The sequence below is a fragment of the Xiphias gladius genome, chromosome 9, assembly GCF_016859285.1.
Source record: "Xiphias gladius isolate SHS-SW01 ecotype Sanya breed wild chromosome 9, ASM1685928v1, whole genome shotgun sequence".
Taxonomy (NCBI): Eukaryota; Metazoa; Chordata; class Actinopteri; order Istiophoriformes; family Xiphiidae; genus Xiphias; species Xiphias gladius.
The window spans coordinates 11,891,236-11,912,546 of record NC_053408.1 but is presented as its reverse complement, the minus strand read 5'-3'; the positions used below and the strand labels follow the sequence as shown (position 1 = coordinate 11,912,546).

At 39.1% G+C, this 21,311-nt stretch overlaps 1 protein-coding gene across 3 annotated transcripts in view; it reads left to right on the top strand.

Moving 5' to 3' along the window:
• LOC120794181 (protocadherin-15-like) overlaps nt 1-21,311 on the top strand; it is a 258,482-nt gene that overhangs the window by 57,351 nt on the left and 179,820 nt on the right. The gene's annotated exons all lie outside the window — the stretch shown is intronic.

Sequence of the window (21,311 nt, the reverse complement as noted above, 5' to 3'; positions counted from 1 at the left end):
TTCAAGTTTTTCTGTTTCTGATTTGAATCAAATTGGTTAAATATGATGAACAAGCTTTTCTCTAACTTTGGGTAGAAAAGTGGAGGAGTGAAACTTTTGACTGCTGGTAACTGAATAGTAATCTTAGTCCAAAGGTATGCATGGTTTTAACAGCACTTTCATGTGCGTATTAAAGCTACTCAGTGTATCTCGTATTTCTCTACAGTGTTGGTTGTGTATGTCCTCAGAAATTTCCACTATGTGTACACAAAATGCCATTATATTCATGAATGGGCTTTATAACAGGATGTGAAGTGAGGTTAGTAGCAGACACTGAAAGCTTTTAAAAATAAACTAATAGAGCTTTTCACGCTAGTATAATAAAAAAATATTAATAAATTAGAATTCATAAAAAAAACATATCAGAAAAGTAATAAAGTAAATATTTGTTTACATTGCCTTGGTTAGAGTTCCGCTACAGTCCATGGATGCTCGAAACAGATGTTTTGATGGTGATTGCTCCGCTGAAATGTTAATTACTTTCTCTTTTGGACTATTTTGTGCCTGGTGCTGTCCTTCAGGGGTAGCAGTCTGTTAAGTGTATTATGCACAGTGAGCTGGTTAATGCAGCACCAATTCTGAAGTCCAATCTGAATCCACAGAGACATGAGAGGTGAGGGTCTTGTTTTAGAGGAAAGTCTATTTCTTTACCATAAAATAAGAATAGAGACAGATACAGCGGAGATTCCTGCGTGCGAGGAATTTGCAGGGGTTCAACATGATCTGAGAGCAATGATCAAGCCTCCCTCTGTGACACTTATCAGTGCTTTGCCCATGCTAGGTAAAAACAATCACTGAGAAGCTTACATCGTCCGTTCACTCTTGATAAAATAATTTTCATAGTCCAAAAAAGAGTAGCTGACCAGTTTTGTCTGTCCGTCCCCGTTGACTGGTGCCCTGTCTGAGCCAAGCTACGCCACATCATTATCCAGGCCACCTGCTAGCGGTTCGACAGATGGGAGAGGCTTACCTTGTGCACCACCGACGGACAGCTTGAGTCAGGCGAGCAGAAGCTTGTCATTGACAACCACAACAAACTCTGCATGACACTTGTACACTCAAACACATCCCGTATGTGGCTCTGTAATGTGCAAACCCATATGGGTGTCTGTTAGTTCAGAGTCAGTGAGAGAGAAGTTATACTGAGAAATGAATGAAATGTAGAGGAGGATCTGGACAGGCTGTAGACTGTATGCACAGTATTGAATGACTAATACTAAAACTAATAGCGTAGGAAGAGCCAAAATTCAGTTTTATTCCTCGCTCTCACTTCTTCCTATAAGTTTTTTGACAATCTTGCATTTTGTCATGTAAACTTGTTGTTAAACTTTATGATTTGCTGTTTAATGTATACCCATTTTAGAAAAATACAGCTAAAATTGCATGATTTAATTGCACAGATTTTTTTTTAAATCTCATATCCAATAACAGCTGAATTGTAGCATAATCATGAACAAACTCTTGGGATTGAGACATTAACACAGGATTTGAGATTTATGGACTAATGGATTACATCTCAAGTTTGTACAGTAAATACCGAGATACTATAGCGTAATTCCATTTTTAGTAACAGACTGACTTGAGATTGATCATCACCCGGTATTTTCTCATAACCTGCTTTCATCTCAACCTCTATATGGGCATCATGATTGATGTGCTCCGGGAGGGGAAGTAACACTAAGCAGTCTGGTATTACTGTTAATGCAGAATAAATGCAGAATCAGCTACGCTCGGATATCTGGACCCGTACATAGCCAACTGTACAGAACGCCTGGCTTAGGATACATAGTGATATGGGATTTAAGCCTAAGATTTGAGGTGTGTAAGTGTGTTTGCATAAAAAAGCAGACACAACCATATGCAAACATATTCAAATGTTGCCACCTTCCACCCTCTCACAAACACGCTAACTAGTTCTCACTGAGTCTTTTTCAATCTTGTACACAAGCACCCTCCCACAAACTTACCAATTTACTCCAAGGGGAAAGTATCATTTCTGATTTGCTAAGCATTCAGTTACCTCTAGCCCTGGGGAGAACTGTTTTTGCCTCATGCTCCATATTGCTAGATAAATGTGTTGCATATAACACTACATGCACTGACTCACTATATATGTACCAGCCTCTCGTGGGTAATAAGTAATGGATAAAAGTTAGATTTTTAAATATTTGATGATGTTCAATAATTGATGTTTTGTTGATACTTCCTCATAGCAGGACGAGCAGGCTGGAGATGGCATCAGAGACTTCTGAGAATTATTTTGTCTCTGGTTTTCTATCTCTCTGAGTTTGACTTTTCATGCTCAGTCTGTCTTCTGTCCCCTTTTTTATTACACTGTCAGTAGAGCTGAGTGATAATTGGAAGTCAGCACCTTTTAAATGAACATTGTGAAACACGTGGACCCAGGTTTATCTGTGCAAGTACAGTGTATATACGATTTATTTAAGCGGCCCGCTCAAATCCATCTGACCCCATTCTAAAACACTTGTTTCGTATTTTTTTACTATAATTCCTCCCTTCCAAATATCTGCAAGGGAATGCAGTTGACAGCGTAGATTGATTAGAATTGATTGGCTCATTCATGTGCATTTCTCCAGTCATAGCTTACTAACTAAGCACGGCAGGCCTCTCAGACTTACTCCATATGCTGAAGCGGTGGGCAAGGAGGTGTAGTAATGCTACATTTATATGTCATATTGTCCAGACTGTAAATAAAAGCAGCCGATTTGGAAAAAAATGTCACGTCAGCCTCCTAGTTCTGAGAGTCGTCACGAATTTCTGAATGTCCCACTAAGTGAAAGTAAATATGGTACAGAAGTGTCATCAAACCAGTGGCAACACAGCTACGGAGCCACCATCACTGGCAGTCACGTCCTAATAAAATATAATATTAATTTGTATCTGGTTTAATTGTTAACAAACTGCTCCAAATATTTGACACAGCAAAGGTAGGTAATTTAGGATATTTCAATGATGTGATAACAAGGTCATCAGTTGGGGTAACCATTTTGGAATAATGTGTAAACACAACTCTTTGTATCTTAAGAGTTTGGAGAGTGGTCTCTTTTTATACATTACAGTGTGTTTATCTGTATCTCTGTGTGCACGTTCAGCTAACTAGCTTATTACCTACAAGAAATAAGCTAGCATTCCTTCCAAGACCAAGGACAATTTAATTGCTGTGGGGTCCCAGGTTATGTTGAAAAAACCCATTTACAATAACACAGCCACTGTGTAATACTTTCACACCGCCCGATATGTTCAGCCTTCCATGTCGACACCTTCCTAATGGCCTCAGCTGTTGATTTGTTTGTCTGATGTGTTCTCGTTAAAATTCAGTGTCTGATATCTTACCCATGCATTGATTACATGATTACTAAATCTTACAAGCTCATTAATTGCTCTGGGGCATTTTAATGAAAAGTTCTAATTGAAAAGTATCTAGCGCTGATAGAGAGAGGAGACCCTGGAGAAGTTCCGAAAAGAGACAATTCAGGCTGCAGATATATTTCATAATTTTTTCTCATATCAATTAATTAGTTTTCGATGATGGTGTTTGGTGAACAAACTTGGTCAGAAATGGAAATATCCAGAGACTGTAATACATTTTTTATTATAGGGAGAATTTGAGACAATTCAACGTTTCTCCTGCATGCAGTTGTTTGTGTCTCAAACCAACCTCACGTCACAACCTCTAGCCCCTTTATCATATGTCTGTGTGAAAAGGTATTACCGGTAATTTTTAATAATGTTTGGAACTTAAATGACTAATCTTGTAATTTTACCTTTCCTCTTCTTTTTGCTGTTTTTTTTTTTTTTTTTAAATTTCTCTCACCTTACCTTCTTTCTGTCTACAACGACTTTCCTGAATGTCATAGGAAAATATTGGCTTGGAATTAACTCAGGCATTCATTCATGTTTGTTTCTTTTCTTCTTATCTATCTATTCTTTTAGTTTCCCGGCTCCTTCGTTCATACTTGCCTTTCTTCCTTCTCCTCTTTCTTACCTCCTTCATAACACTACTTGAACTATCCATCCATAATCAAGATTATCATCACAGCTACTGTGCCGGTAATGACCTCAACAACAGATGAATGGTAAATCAATAAGCACTGACCTTGCAGCGTAATTGGACTGGGCCTCTCTCACTCATAGAACAATAACTTCATTATAGAGGGAGACAACCAAAGTAATGGAGGTGTTATTTTATGAAATTATCCACATAAAAGCAAACCAGTTGAGCAAGGCATTCCAGCTGCCCAGCAGTGGAGAATGGAGACTAGGCAGCTTCCAGACTCAATGAGAAGCAGAGAACTGAGAGAAGAACATGTTTAATCATGTTAGTTTTGACTGGATAACTAATGGTTAATAAAACTAAGAGTCTGCAGCCATACTCAGTGATGATGTACATAGAACCAATTGTCCTTTGAGCTAAATGCTAATGTCACCATGCTAACGTGCTCACACTGACAGTGCTAACATACTGATGTTAGACAGGTACAGTTGGAAAACAAATCAGGGTTTTGTGCATCTCGTAGATGTTGACATATTTCAGGCTGGACCAAAGTGGTGGACCGACTGACCAGGGATGTAGCTACCACTGAGGTCGCCGAGGTCATGTCCTTGGTAATATTTCTGCAATTCTAGGAGTTTATAATGACATAGAGGAGTTTACATTCTACAGTTACCCACATATTACACTTTGGGGTTTTTTTAGGCTGATTTTAATATTTCTAGGCTAAAGTTAACTGCCTGTATGCAAAAAACTAACATACCTGATACCAGGTAATAATGTAGCAAGATAAAATTAACCGAAAATTTAACCGAACAGTAGGTATATGGCTTGCCAATAATTTAGGAAAACGGCAGTTAAAAAAACAGTCTAACCAAAAGGTCCATTTTAGTAGCTCAGGTGGTGCTTTAATCATCATCATAATCAAGATCTTCATTAGCTGATGGAGTTAGCCCAACTGTCATGGAATTGTAGAGGCTCAGATATTTGGGTAATACTGGGCAAACTCCATCTGAGTTCATGTCACATTTTGAAAGCTATCTAATGCATTTTGGCTAAACTCCCATCCTGTGGTCAATATAAATTTCCACCGGCATAGCCACGAAACTGATCAATAACTACTAGATGAGATGTTTGGAAAATGATCCTCAGTTGTGGTGAACCAGGAGAAAATATTACAATTCTGCTGCCATGTGCTGAAAGCGTCTAAAGCCTCGCCGACTGACCTGATCTTGTCTTTTTCTTTTCATGTCCATTAATCTGTCAGGGGGCAACAACACATGGAAACAAAAAAAGGATAGAAGAACGGCAAGAGAGAGGGAGAAACAGATAAAGCCAATAGATTTGCACCATTTTCTAATGAAAACACCTGAGCCAAGATAATGAAGTGAACTAATAGAGATAATTGAATTTTGTATCACCCTCAGATACAATTTCAGTACCTTCACTATCTTCATTTACCATCTACGTCACGGCCACGGTATGAATTTAATGATTTGTCTTTCTTTCTCAGCTGCTTAATCTCTTTCTCTTCCTCCCTCTGGTATTCATCCTTCCTCCCTTTGTCCTTCTCTTTCTGTCTCTGTCTTGCAAAATATTTTTCTCCTTTCACACACATACTGATATACTCATCTTAGGTAGGCACACACATACATCAGGCAAGACTTGTTGCAGTTAATGATGGGTATTAGGGGAATATGAGGTGTAGCTACTCTGTCTGACTGGCTGATTGATCTTGTTGTGAATGGGGAGGTGGCGCTGCTTTTTTTGTGTGTGTACTGAATAATGATGTGATAATGTTGATACTCGGCTCTAAATATTGAAGCTTGATGTGGCATGAGTGGGGGGTGGACATAAACATAGTACACACATTTACATAGTGTAGGACCGATTTGTTTCTGCAGTGACAATCAAGCAGCCGACGGCAAAAAGCTATTCATTGTCACATTTCTTGAATTACTCCAAAAAATTCCACCATTACACTATTTTGTTGACTTTAAATAACTGCTATTACAGAGCAAAATGTGTTTCTCAAAATTTCAACACAATAATGTTTGCTGCAATGTCACAAAGTTTTGTTTATCATGAAACTTTTATAAAACAGACAAGAATGGAATATTACTAAGAGCTGACGCTATGCACTGACAGTGTGAGTTGAAAATGGAGGAAAAAATTAAACGCAAAATAGTGGCCGCATTTCACACGGAAAACTTTAGCTGCTGTTCTAGCAAATGGCTAGCACTAAAAGGCTGCAGTCTATAGAAATATTGATGCCACTTAGAAGCAAACTTTCAAAAAAGATGAAAAATCCTTTAACCTTTAACAAAGTAAAAAACACCTCTGATTATAATCACCAGCTCAGCAGCGTGCATATGTCATTCTAACTTGGTTTCTTCCATATCCACGATGTCCATCTAAAGTCAATTTTCCAACTTTTAGCTGTCATCTTCGCACTCTAAAACATCTACAACAGTGTCCTATTGTTATTATAACCATATCTGAACTAGCTCCAGATTCTTGACTTGTCCGTGGACTTGCCTCTGAATTTTTAGTAATCTGTGTAATAAAAAAGTGATTTTTTTTTTTAATAATATTTTTTCACTTCTGGAGCAGAAGTTTCACACTGGTGCTCTTTTGCAATCTCTGATAGCTGTATAGGCACGCCTTGCATGGAGTACGTAATGGACCTGAGTTACATAATGGAGCACATTAAAAACCATGCGGCTTGCTAAAATGCTAGATTAGTGTTTGAACTTGGAAAACGCCAGTCTCATTATTTGTTGAACTCATTACCTAAACTAAGACACAAACATAGAGAGAGAGCAGGGAATACATAGAAACGTTAGAGGGCAAGACAAGAGTGGAGAAGAAAGATAAAAGGGCATGGAGGTGCAGGATGGCTGAGAGTGAGAAAGGAGACAAACAGAGGACAATGACTGGAACCTGGATGTGAGAGATACAGTAGATTGACAGAGGCAATGAGATAGAGGTGACTGAGAAGGGAAGAGACAGGTAGAGAGGGAGAAAAGAGGAGAAAGGGGAACTGTAGGACACACTCAAAGATGGAAAAAATAATTTAGGTTCTTACAAATCCATACAAATCAGCAGAACTCTGTATAAAGGTCTCTTTGACATTTAATGGGTGAAACATCATTGAAAAGACCAGTGAACATTCCCAGAATGACTGCCACAGTATTGGGGCTTAGATATGTGCCTGCATTATGTTAACCTACGTACGCCTCATTCTCAAGAACACGAAATATCAAGGGCGCCCTGATGGAATTTCTTCAAATTTGGCACAAACATTCACTTGGATTCAAAGATGAACTGATTAGATTTTGGTGGTCAAAGGTCAATGGTCACTGTGACTTCACAAAACATGTTTTTTGGCTGGGCTAATTATGACATAATTTCACATAGGACTTTTCAGGCTATTACTCAACGCCAACGCCAACGCCAATGCCATGAAACTAATCTTGGGTGCCCACCTTGAAACTGTGGTGATTGTAAAGATCTTCTGTGCTGCCAGGTTGAAGATGTGTGTGAAGCATCCACATTTTAGAATATGTAGCTTCTTTTCAGCAACATCCATTTTTGCAGCTATTTCTGCCGTCGTGGCTACAGCTTGGTGTTCTGTCAGAATCAGCTTTATTGGCAAGCATGTTAACATACAAGGAATTTGACTCCGTTTTTTGTTACTCTCCATGAGCTTACGCACTAATACAGTAGAGATACAGCAAAACAAGAACAACAAAGCTCAACAAAATCAAGTCAAATCAATTTTATTTATATAGCCCTATATCACTAATCAAACATTTTGCCAAAAAATACACTTAATACCTTTATTTAATTCCTTCAAAGTCTTCACTACATAAATTATATGGACAGACATCAGTGTAAACTGCAACTCTACTGGTTGGTGGAGGTGTACATACGTGAGGCGTAGTTGTAGTTCGTGAGAGTTTAATGCATGGTTTCAATCAGGACCTTGTTCAGTAGATACGCTAGATGGGTCTTCTTTCAAAAAAGGAAATACAAACAGAAAAAGTCTCATTACTTTGTCTGCCCACATAATAAACACATGACCTTTGCTGTACGAAATAGTGCCCAACTCTCTATTTGTCCCTGAAGGTTTCTAAGGTTTCTTCCTCAAAAGGCAATTCATTTCTTTCTTCTTCTGAAAACCTTGAAATGCAAATGTAGCACTATCACGAACCACCATGCTTTTTTTTTTTTTTTTTTTTTTTGTTAAAAATATTCAAACACAGTCTTTGAAACTCTTTGAACACAAGATTAAAACAGGTCAAGAGCTGATGAAATTGGTATCAGTCATGTGGTGTATGGTGCTCCTTCATATCCTCAGTCCCTCTTCACTGTCAATCAAATAAGGCAAAATGCCAAACTTAATCTGATATGGGTAGGTAAGGTCATTCTATTATTTGGTTTCTACCTCAAATATACAGTGGAAGCAGAGGGTCCTGCCCTGGTTAGCTAATTACTTGACTGACCTTACCACTGCAGCACACTACAACAGATAGGTTTAGATGTTTTCTTACTGTAGAACATTAATCAGATGCTCACATACACAAAAATAAAGCGCACACAGCTACTCTTTCTCCCACACACATTCCCATGTACTGACTCTCTGCCATCCTCTCAAAGTTATCTTCCCCCCCTGCTGTCCCTTCATCGCCGACCTCAGCTGTCACAATATCACAGAGATAGAGGAGAAATTGCGCGCGCACGCGCGCGTGTGTCAGACTGGAAGAGGTGCATTGTCTCTTTAACATTTCAGACCATTTTTAGGCTGAGATCCAGCTGAGATTTGTAGGCTTGTATCCCAAAACCCAGGCTGATATGAACCTAGATCCTACGGAGACCGTCCTCAAAAAATAGATAAATAAAGAAATTGAAAGGATGGGTATTTTGTCAAGAGTAGTTTAAGTTGCCCACACTCAACCATACCTTAACCAAAGAGGCAGCAGATTAGAAAATACTATGTGTAATGTTTTTAATCCCCACATGGGTCGTCGTTGGGTGCTCTGACCAACTGTAGTTTCTCTTTTATCAGTTAGGACTTGTTGATCTTATGTGCACCTTTTGTGCTCCCCTCAGTGGACTCTTAGCTTTCCTGGTTGTGTGCCTAATTAAAAAGTGCTTACAGAAGGCAATCACAAAATTTGCTTATTAGCAGAATCTCAAAATTTCTAAAGAGAAGCGTTTTAATGGCACTACAAAGAACCTTAAAATAAGATGCAGGTCGAGATGTATGTACTTTATTTATTATTCTTGTCATTCTCAGGCTACTGTTTTTCCTTTTCCCTTTCCTCTGGATCAAATTTGAAATATCTTACCTATTTTAAGACTACTCCGCTGATTTAGCGTTGTTCTCTATAGCTTTGTCAGACTCACAATAGACAGTTTTTGAAAAAAAAGATTGATGTGGGAGAACCAGAGACGCCATCTTTTTTTTAAATTTCACATATTCTTTCATGTCAAAAGCTGACAACTACTTTACCCATAATCCAACTCGCAACTAACCTCAAGCAGAGATGAAGAGCAGGCTACAGGGGTCTGGCAGAGAGACCTGTTTCCAACTCCTCATGCCCAGATTTTTAATTTTCAAATTGTACTCCTCTTCAGATTTTGCATATTCTCTTATCCAGGATTCACTGATTTATTGTCTTAGGTTCACAGTCACCTTTAAGAATGTTACACCAGCAAATGACAACTGGCCATTGTGTATTAAGTTTCACCAAAAAGTTTAGTCTGAGACTCCAGAGTGAGGAGATGAGGTGGATTTTACATGCCTACAAATGCCACCGCTTTGATTTTCTGCTTATTGTGGGCAGTGCTGCTTGGTTGCATACAGACTTATCCTGGAACTGGCCGTTCACAGTGAAACACTGGGAAAAGGATTCCATCTGGCACTTCCCAATCCAATCTGTTCCCAGATTCTCTTCTCGTGATGGACAGGAGATGGAGGTAGATGAGTCTCTTCTCCAGCTGGAGTGGCAGCTGCTTACAGTTACGATTTTCAGTGTTGGGCACCATAATCTGCACAGATGCACAGTCCAGACTCTTTGAACTCAGTCTAGTCACTTTGTAAGCAGTCAGTGCTGTGATGCTTTTGAGGAAGACCTGCCAGTTTGGAAGAGAGCAATAAAACTTTTTCTAGCTATTCACCGCTACAAAGAAGTACACAATATAGTTGTTTACATACTGTAGTTCATATTAAGAGTTTTGTTCAGAGTGGAAGTCTGCATGATCCTCGTTTTTCTTTACTTTGGTGTCACTTATATAGCCTTGTATCAGGAGACATCAGCATCAACATCATAAAACGGACCTTAAACCCTATAAGTTAATGAGAGTTAATGTAATTTTAAAATATGTCGCTTCCCTTCTTATATATGTACAAGGTTTCACAACAATAAGCAAAAGTGCAAAATGTAACCTGCACATCACGAGAAAGAGGGAAGCATTTTTTGTCACAGAGAAAATGAGGAACTGGCAATAAATAGAGGCATCTGTGACAGGAAGGAGAGGGCAGACTGTAAACAATGAAAGAAAGGGGTAAACTTACTGTGTGAGTATTTGCTCTTTGACCATAGTCTGAGACTGAAAACAGAGATAAAGACCTGAGGATCTGGGCGATACCTTATGTTTTTTGGCAATGCTAGCAGCATGGCTCTAAGGATGTCAGTGTTGATCTGTCTGTTAGTCGGTCCACCACTTTGGTCCTGAGTGAAATATGTCAACAACTACTTGGTGGATTGGTACAGACACACACACACACACACACACACACACACATACACACACACACACGCACAAACAGGTAAAGACATCCATAAAGTCACAGCCGCTGCCTCAGATATACACATACGCACAAACTCTGCACTGTGCCCTTTTGCACACACACTCTTTCCATACACTCATGGATCATTTCATTCTTTAATCCCTCTCTCTGTCCACGCAAATATTCCCTGTCTCCTCCTCTGTTTCTATTTCTCTGACTCTCCCCCAATACACACACACACACACACACACACACACACACACACACACACACACACACACACACGGCTTGGCTGCCACAGTGACTAATGAGAATATGTGACGGCGCTTGCGGTAAGTGAGACAGAGAGGAAGTGGAATCGAAGGACACTCGAATTTGTCATTGAGGAAATTAAGGGTTACAGGGTTCAGCACCTACCACTACCTCCTGCCTGACCAATGGCTGATGAGTATTTAGAACAGACTTCCAGACAGAGGAGACCAACGTGGAGAGAATGTGACCTCTGTCTTTTTTTTTAACATCCATTTATCTTTATCCAGCTTGCTTTCCTAGCCATCTCTCTCTCTCTTAATTCCGGTCTTCCTCTCTTTCTGCCTATTTCAATAGCTCGCTTTTTGTCATCTCAATCACTCCCAGTCCTCAACTTCAGTATTCATTTACTCTCTCTTCACCATCACTTACACTTTGTTTGTCTCTCTACCATCTCTGTCTCTGCCCCTGCTCGATTATCATTCTTTCCCCCGTCCATTTATTTCCTCTACTCATCTCCCCCCTTTCTCTTTTATCCATGCTCTCATATTTCTCTGTCTATCCATCTCTCTGTCTCTTTTTCTCAGGTGGCAGAGCAGATTAGTGGTTTGTGAGACCATCCCATTACTGTGAGGTTACAGATTCAATCTCTGAAGGCAGACAGCGTGCACATCAACAGCCGTGGTTTCCGTCAAAATGTCCTTGAGCAAGATGCTGAATATACACCTGCTCAGTCATTTTAAGTCCCCCCAGATAAGAACTGACTGGCAAAAATGTAAAATTGTCTTTTTTGCTATATAATCTAGTGTAACTGTCCTTGAGGTTATCTTCAGTGCATTCATCGGACTCTGACCTTCACTCATCGTAAGTGTTGTTATTAAACCAAATCAGTGTTTCTTAAAGTAAGGGTTTGTTTCTGCAGTGTCTCTACATTTAATGAGAAGAAACCGCCTTTTATGACTTCAACTAAAGATTATTTTCATTATTGATTAATCTCCCATGTATTTTTTCAGTGAAGTTGTAAATTGTTTGGTCTATAAAATGTCGGAAAATAGTGACAAAAATGTCCATCCCAGTTTCCCAGAGTCCAAGGTGAACTCTTCAAAGGTCTTGTTTTGTCCACGCCACAGTCCAAATCTTTACACTGGGGAAGCTGCAACCAGAGAACATTAGGTGTTTCCGATTAATTGACACGTTTCTGCAGCTCTTCTACCTTTAATCATTTTAGTGGCTCCCTGATCAAACGTGTGAAACTTAGACATTTGTAATCTGCATCAAAATACACCTGGTGATGGACACTCATGCTGATTAGCTCATGGTTATAATTTGGAATTTGGAGAATGGCTGAATTCTGTCTGGGAATTACTTTCAAGTAACTCTGATTCATAAACTAATTCAATTTTGCAGGATGTTCGGGATTTCGCATGTTATGTACTGGATTTGGTGGAGATTGGATTTGGGTGTAGGTGTGATGTTTCAAAAAAATCCCAAATATATAGAATATCTTATTGGAAATGGGTAGGTATATTCAGAAAAGGACAAGAATTTTACTTCTGTGACCTCTAAGCAAAAACATTTTAAAAATGGCCACCTGGGGCTGACTGCAAGAACAATATATATGGTAATTTAATGTATACTAGAAGAATGTACAGTTAGAATGTGAACACCTCTGAAATACTTCAGATGATGTGTAGAATTGAATGATATATAATCTAATCATAATTATTCTAACCATTATAATTATTAATTTAGGTTGTTTGTCAGTTTCACAGATTGTTTCATTTTGTGCGGACTGCAGAGCAATTTGTAAAAGGCACATTAAATTACCTTGTGCTCTATTTTATCATAATTTTTAGTTACATGGAAGGAATCATTTCATTTTCCTGGTTTCAACATTTTTCATTTGGTGATTTTTTTGTGAAGCTCTTTTGATACGAGCGTCATAAGCTTCTGAAAATGAGTGGTTACCTTTCTGACAGGTCATGGTGATTATTGAGATATCACTGCCTGTCTGATAGGTTAATAATACAGGTGCCACTAGTAGCCACAGCCATGCGTAATAGTTGCACGTAATGGCAGCTGCTCTGGCGTTGTTGAAGAACCTCACCTTCTTCTTTGCTGTTCTTTCCATTGGCACGTCTACCATCAAGTAGAGGTAGTAATTTAGGGTGTTTTTTTTAACTGGGAATGGAAATCAGGCTTGTGCATGTGTAGCCAGTTCCAAAATGCTTGAGATATATAAAACAAAGCACTGCGTATGTATGGCTTTTTTAAATTTGGCAAAAAAAAAATGCATATGCATACTTCTGTCTTTGTGTATACACAGGGTTTTAGTCATGATTCTACACACAGTGTTTTATGGATCTGGCAACTTTGCTGTTGCACCAAAACTTTATCACTTGGCCCATGCCCCAACTTTGCACCAAATTCCACTGAAGGTTATTGGCCCGGTTCCCAAGGAGAGAGCCTCTATATAGAGACCTGCACATGTCCTCACTTTAGCAGGGTCAGCAGGTGAGGTGATCGGCAGCTCTCCCTCGTATGCAGAAAAACTTTTACTTTGAAGAAAAATACTCTCTTATCATCTTATCATATCAAACAAATGATCCTGTAAACCCAGAACAAAATGAGGTTTTGTTTTCTTTCTGCCAAGTGTCCTGGGAGACCGTTTGTCACATCCTCCTTATCTGGTTTTCAAAGATGTATCTTTTGCAGAGGAAGTATCTTTTCTTTTTAAGGGGGGTTGACAGGCAGCTTTAACAAAAATTGGCCTTGATTGAATTAAGGCTTCTTGGAATCGTCTGTAGTGTCAAGAATAGTGTTACTTATTTTCTTCATACTTATAAGTGGACGTTTGTGAGTGGTCTGCAGCTTTGCTTTAGGCAACACTTCATCATTTAAGAGACGTGTGTATTTGTGTTATATTTGTACGTGCTCAATATGTATATATCCAACCCACCATGTCCATGTAATCCCAAGCCACTGCTGTTATTAAAAAGGCTCTCAGTTGGCAATTATTATGTTACATGCGTAATAGTGCAGCATAAAACACACAGACCAACTCCAACAGAGAATCCTCTGTAATTCCTCTGATCATCGAGAATTTAATGAATTTCTCTGAATGTGAACTACTCTGGCGACCACCTGGAAACCAGCTCTATCGTTCAGTGAAAAGTCTTGCCTTTTCTTGCTTCAAGCTGTAGGAATAGGTTTGTTCTTGTCACAAATCAAAGCTACGGTGTCCAAGATTACAGGAACGGCGTTTTTCTTTGAAGTGCGTCACATATGCAAGCTTTCTCCTTTATTCACCAAATGCTTTAAACACAAAGTCCTGGAGAACAAAATCGTTCAAGTAGAATCATGTATTTTGTAACTGAATATTATATTTTTATAGACAAATTAAACAGTTGTTTGTACATATAAGTACATTGTAAATGATGTATGATTTGGTAAAATGAATATTTATGGAAAATGTATCTATGTGCATGTTAAGCAGATTTAACTTCTGTTTGTCAACTCCTGTGTGTGTCTCAGTGTGTCAGTTTGCCTGTTTGTGTGTGTGTGTGTGTGTGTCTGTGTCTGTGTCTGTGTGCACACACGTGAACTTGTGTGTTGCCTGCCCAAGTCAATGACTGGGGCCCTATCTTGGCTTAACCTCTAACTCTCACCAGTCAATATTACAACAATTACCACTAAAGCATAAAATGTCAATATGTGACATTTCCAGGGGTCAAACTAGAATTTTGTTGCCCTGAGAACCCACACCGCTATCAGCCAGATGACAAAGTTCGATCTTGAATAAACTGTTCAGTCAGACATTAACTCCTTTCAAATTATTACCTAAAATCAATGACTATTAAAGGCCTTGAAAACTTCTTTTCTCAATCAGCTTATTACCATGAGTGATAGGCTCCTACATGAACCACAGTTTTCTGCCAGTGTTAGATCAGTTTTAGTTATTTTACATTAGAGATTTTCTGTATTCCCTTGAATAGGGTGAATAAACCCCTTGTGCCTGTCATATAATATGAATGCCAGTTAAGCATGATGAACATTTCTACCGCTTTAATTAAATAAATGCAACAATAGAATAATGCTATTTTCAACACTTTGTTTTCAAATCGACACAATGGTGCCGTCTGATTCATTCATTCTGATCCACGTTGCTTTGTCGTCCTTTAAAAAATGTAATGTAGGCCTGGTACCTTCTGCAGTTGAGGTATTGTTATGTTATTAAGAGGTTGAAAACTCAAATTTCTCTTGTGACATAACCAAAACTGTTCAAACTTTAGCAGAAAATGGTGTGTTCATGTGTGGGCAATTGGGGTTTTTTGGGGGCTTTAAACTCAAAAACATAGACAATTTCTGCAGCGTAATTATTGTGAAAATAATGGACTGTTAGCAGCAATGTACCATAAGGGTTCGGTTATTAAACTTGTTTCAGCGCCATAAACCCATTAACCATAACAAATAAACCTGAAAAACAGTAGAGAGTAGAGAATAATACTGAATAACTGTGAATCAATTCCACAAACATACATTCATCTCTCTGTTTTTCACTTTTCTGTGAAGGGCAGCTTTATAGTCTCTCTGTGGTCCATGTCTTTCTCTATTTCCCTCAATAAGACCAGATCAAATGCTGCGCTTCAGGAGGTCCTCCATCATTTTAGTCATTCACAGAGGGGGAGAGTGAAAGACGGTTTATTTCTCAGTGTGCTGGCATTATCTGTTTGTACAGAGAGACATAAACATACAAGTGTCCTGACTAACCGACACAAAGGGAAAGGGGATGATGGTCATCACAAACTGGGCTCTCTGTTTGTCTGTCTCACAGACACACTAACACAGAGACCTGCATAAGTGATGTGGAGTGAAGGCCACCGTTTTCACATATCTTATTGCACTCTCTGAAACAGCCCTGGAATACAGAGGCATGAATAATGCATTCAGAGATAAAGTCATCATGTTTGATGCTGTTGAGCCAAAGTACGACTTATTATTTCAAGAGGTGATTGACAGATGATAATGACAAGTGGTATCATGGATTGGTTGTTTGATGTCACACACTCCTTTGATGTTCGGCTAAAAAAAGACGGATCAAACATAAACAAACATGGATGTGCCACAACCTAACAGGGAAGTGAAAGTTTGTATTTAGTAGTTAACTTTTTCAAGTTTGCTTAAAGGAACAGTTTGCCATCACCGATGTGATATTAGCATTTCACAGTAAAATGCAACCCAACATTCACATCTTTTTCTGCTAAAGTAGAGTTCCACTTTGATTCAACATTATTCCTTGCAAACTCTTTTTCACACATGCACACCATGACATCCTGAGTTAAATACTCCCAGCCAAGCCAGCTAAAGTGGTGTTTCCCCTTGTCAAAAGGAAAATGGAGCACAGCACCTGTAGCGACTGTTTAAGAGCACTGACTTTCCCGTCGGAGCCAGCACAAGTGTTTCTGCTTGCCTGAAAAATGTGCAAAAACAATAATGAATGTACCACTACAATACACAACAAGAAAACAATGTTTTCATTATGTTTATGTGTGTTTCATACAATTAAAATCCCTGTATTAGCTCTGCTAACTAACTGTTTGCATCAGCTATGCTAACCGTGTTAGCACACAGCATTCAGTTTCTGGCATTATAAAAACATCGTCTGAGGTTACGGAAACGCTGACGAGATTCAGTGAAAATGAATTGTATTAATGCATGGAGAGGAAAACGTGGGGTTTTCGAGGTAATGTCTAAAACTGGACACACAACCGAGCGTATCTTTGGATCACAATATCGCGTATCATGTATCTTTAGACACATCATACTGCAACTGTGGAAGAGCAGAAACTCAGTAGTTAAAAGGTAAAAATCCTTAAGATTTCTGGAGACTGTGCTGCCATTAAAGGAAAAAAAGGCCCCATAGGTTATTACATTATATTGTTAGATGACCTCTAGCGGTCGTAGTAATTATGACAGGAGCAAAGGAGGAAGTCAGGTGATGCTGTACATACAGCGACAACATCCGAGTGTCGTTGTACGTCGTTTTCATCCATAACCTTTACCACATGTTTATTGTTGTAACCATTAACGACGAAGGTCCGCTGACCTTAGGGAAGTACTTATTTAACCCCAACCATGGTCTTTCCCTAAATCTAACCAAGTTGTTTTTTGTGCCTAAATCTAACCAAAACAGTGACCGTTCCGCAACCTTAACCACGTCTTTATTTATATAACCATGACAACGAAGGTCAGGTATGCCTGCCACCAATGCGTTCCCATGGGTTGCATCAGAGGGTAGGGATAAACCACCTATATGGTCACTCGGGTTGGAGGACTTGTTGGACTTCAAGTCTGGTTGATTTGGTGACACCTGTGGTTACTGTGGTAACAGCAAGTGCAGTTTAATACCACAGGTCCAAGAATTCTCAGGGCTGCAAACACTCGTTGAGCAGCGGCTTTTTTCAGAGATACAACAGAAGAGCAACTGATGTATCTTTTTTAAATGTGCAACCAAACAAACCCACGTTTTTTTTAAATTAAAAAATCAGTCAACAATAATTGCCGCCACAATCTGATTTCATGCTACAAATGGTGAGAATAGTTCTCCACACAACAGCAGGACACAGGAAGACACATTTTTGATGAATGGTTGCTAACTGCTATGACTGCTATGACAACTGCTTCAAAATAAAAGTCCCCTAATGTTTTCCCTGTTGAATGCTTTCAAAATGAAGCAGAGGCAGTAGAAAATGATCTATTTGTATTACAGCAGTAAGATAATACAGCTCTGATATAGTGTCAAAAGAGCAAAGATTTTACTTTTATCTCCTTGACTATTATCAAGGAGATAAAAGTACTCTGGGTTACATACATGTCTTGTTTCCTGTGATCCTCCAGTGTGGGAATGGCTGTCATCAACACTAACATTAAAAATTTCTATATAGAAATATAATGCCTGGATTTAACTGTGTTGAATTGCTACGTTAGAAAAATCCATCCATAAATAGTATCCAAAACAGGGTTTGATATTTTGAAAATCTTATAGATTATAACTTTCAAATACAATTTTAGAGTAAAAATTACATCTGACTATAATAAGAATATTTAAAAAGAATGAAGTCGTCATAAATAAAATATGTATTAAAATTTTCAGTGGATACATATTTTTATTCATTAAAATGTAACTTTCTTTCAAGCGCTTGAGTGATGAAAAACGTCACAGTGATTATCCTCTTTGTTCTTTTCGTCACAGATTCTCTCTCAGTGACTCTTTATCAACGTCCCCAAATGCTGCCGAAACCCCCCCCGCACCCAGTTGCCTTCTTCCTTGTTTTTCTTACTCCCCCAACCCTATAAAAGGACAGATGTATTGTGGGGCTGTCAACATGACTTCTTATTATGGGGCTAAGTAAGTGTAAAATTGACTTTCAGCCAGAATATAACAGCTCACTAAAACCAATTGTGGTTTGAGTCTGCAGAGCTGCATCTCATTGTGTGTTCATGAGCATACGTGTGTGAGAGAGCATGTCCTTGCATATTTTTATTTATATTTTGCGTGTGTGTGTGTGTGTGTGTGTGTGTGTGTGTGTGTGTCTGTGTGTGTTCAGCATGTCTGCTTTTGTGCATGGCGGAAAAATCGAGTGTGAAAATCGGTAACAAATGTATCTTTTCTTGGCGGAGAAAACATCATGAACACAATTGCCGAATATGCTGTTGGTCCTTTGTGTGCCACCCAAACAGCTCCTGCCTGCCTAGGCATGGGCTCTACAAGACCTCTTGAGGTGATTAAAGATCCTTTAAGTCCAGTAAGTTGCCAGGTGTAGCTGCCGCGGATCAGACTTGCTCCGGGGATTCCGCTAATACCCTGTCGCCGATTCGTGGTGTGTCCCCCCCCTCAGACCACTGTTGGTAGATACTATCCACTGCTGACCGGGAGCACCCCACGAGCCTTACTGTTTTGGAGTCGTGTGAAAATAATGATTTGGCCCTTGTAAAAGTCACTCAGGTCTGCACACCTGCCCATTTCTCCTACATCAAACACACTGAATTATGGGAACCGACTGTTCTATTGCTGTCTACTATATCCCAGACTTTGACATTCGCCATTCAACCAGGGCCACCCACACACCGAGCTGTGAAATCTCTGCGTCACTTGAGCCTTTGTCTTCTTGTAAGGAGAGCGCTATGCGAGCTGGAGTGCTGCCCTCAGTGATGTGCACCACACGGGCGTGCGGCTGAGGGAAATTCCATACAAAGTCTAATCAGTTTGAACTTTAACCCTGTTTGCTGCTTTTTCTCTCAAAGGACAGCCTAAGAGCTTACATGAGCCGAGAGAAATATAATACCTGAGTGGGAGATCCAATTTCCTGTGCGTGTACTTTCCCATGTAAATTGTTAGAAAATGTGGTGCATGCTGTTGTGTAATTGTTGAAAAGTACTTTATATATTTTTTTGTTTCCTATCAAATAAAACGTTGTATAGGTAATTGTACTTGAAAGTTCAGAATCTATGTTGTATTAGCAATGTACAGTATAGCATATACAATAGAACAGAGTACAGTAAATTCACTCTTTTTCTGACACTCTTTTATTAGTCCATGCTTTCGATTTAGATGGTAAGAAATTTAAACATTGCATTACTTAAATGCAAGATGCATATTCTGGAGTCTTGCTTCAGGATTTCCCCTAAACTGCACACATTTTAGCAAACCATTTGCAGTTTATCCGAGCATGCATGCAGTTTATTACTCTGATCACACGGTCAAGCAATCTGTGCACATAAATTTCCACACCAATATTACTTCTTCCATATTACCCCCAGGTATCTCCAGAGTATTGAATTTAGTCTATGTATTAATGTTTTGTTCTGCAATAAAATAACTTAATTACATAATTTAACTCTACACTGTGCTGGATAGACTCAGATGTAGTTATTTCTATTTTGTTGAGTTGAACCCTGAACATTTACGATCCTGTTGGGTAATATTAGTAATATGCATTTGTAGCAAACTGTGTTATTTAAGCAGAGAGAAAAAACACAAGATTTCCCTCCTCCAACCTTTTTTTTTTTGGGGTCATTGATTGGCCAGCTGAGAAAAAAACAGCAGGTGATGTCATGCGTGCTTTTCTGAAAAAAAGGTCAGCAGTTTTCAACTTCTGAAAGTGCTCTGCTCAGCCAAAAAAAGCAGCCCGGTACAGAGCTTTTTAAAGGGCAGCCCCATTTTAAGCATCTCATTGTTTTCTATGCAAAAAAACCCCCCCAAAAAACAAACACACACACACACACACTGTAAAAAATAAGTAAAAATAAGTGACACAGTGTCTGTTTTGTCCTGGGACACACGAGCGAGATGGATGTCTGTTTTAAACCAGAGAGAGTGGAAAAGATATGGAGAGACAATAGGAAAGACGAAATGTGAGGGAGATAAGTAGAGTGACAGGTCAGCGAGATTCAGAGTGGTAGATAGAGACCCAGAAGAAAAGTGCGTGAGAGAACTAATTGAAGAGAAAGTGAAAGAGCTTTTGAATCCTGAATAGTGTAACCGTGTGAATGAGAGGCGATTGCAGATAGAGACGGATAGGCAGCAGGGGATATTGCAGATGTCAAGTTGACGGATAGGCCGACATTTTCCCCTGCCCTCGCTAATGCTGTCTCACTGGTGACACTGCTACTGTACACATACACACACACACACACACACATAGATGTATTGCCCTTACTTGCAGATATCTGTGTTTAAAATCTAAGCTGGGACAAATAGAGATTTGATATAGAAGTTCCACAGATGATGTTCAGATTGTCGCCGTGCTTTTAAGACAGACAGATCTACAGTGATGGCTTCCCTTCGGGCAATCTTCTAAATAAACTGGACCTACAGGAAATGAGGAGGCATCATAAGTAGGCCTGCAACCCATAAACCCAGGCCCCATACCCATAAAATTCATGAAACTAGGGAAAGCTGTTTATCTGCCACTGGCTAAGGTGGAATTATTATGGGTCATGGTTTGCAGTCAAATCCTTTCTTTTTTCTGTCTTCTCTCCCAGGGAACATTTTGTGACTCATCCTTCATTGCAGGTAATATCCAGATATAAGTAATCAACGTTTGAGTTTAGTATGCCATTAAAGGGGTCTCCTTTTTGTAGAGAATGCAATGCAACTCTGATGTCATAATGCAAATTAAAAGGCAAGGTTATTTGTATAGCATCTTTAAA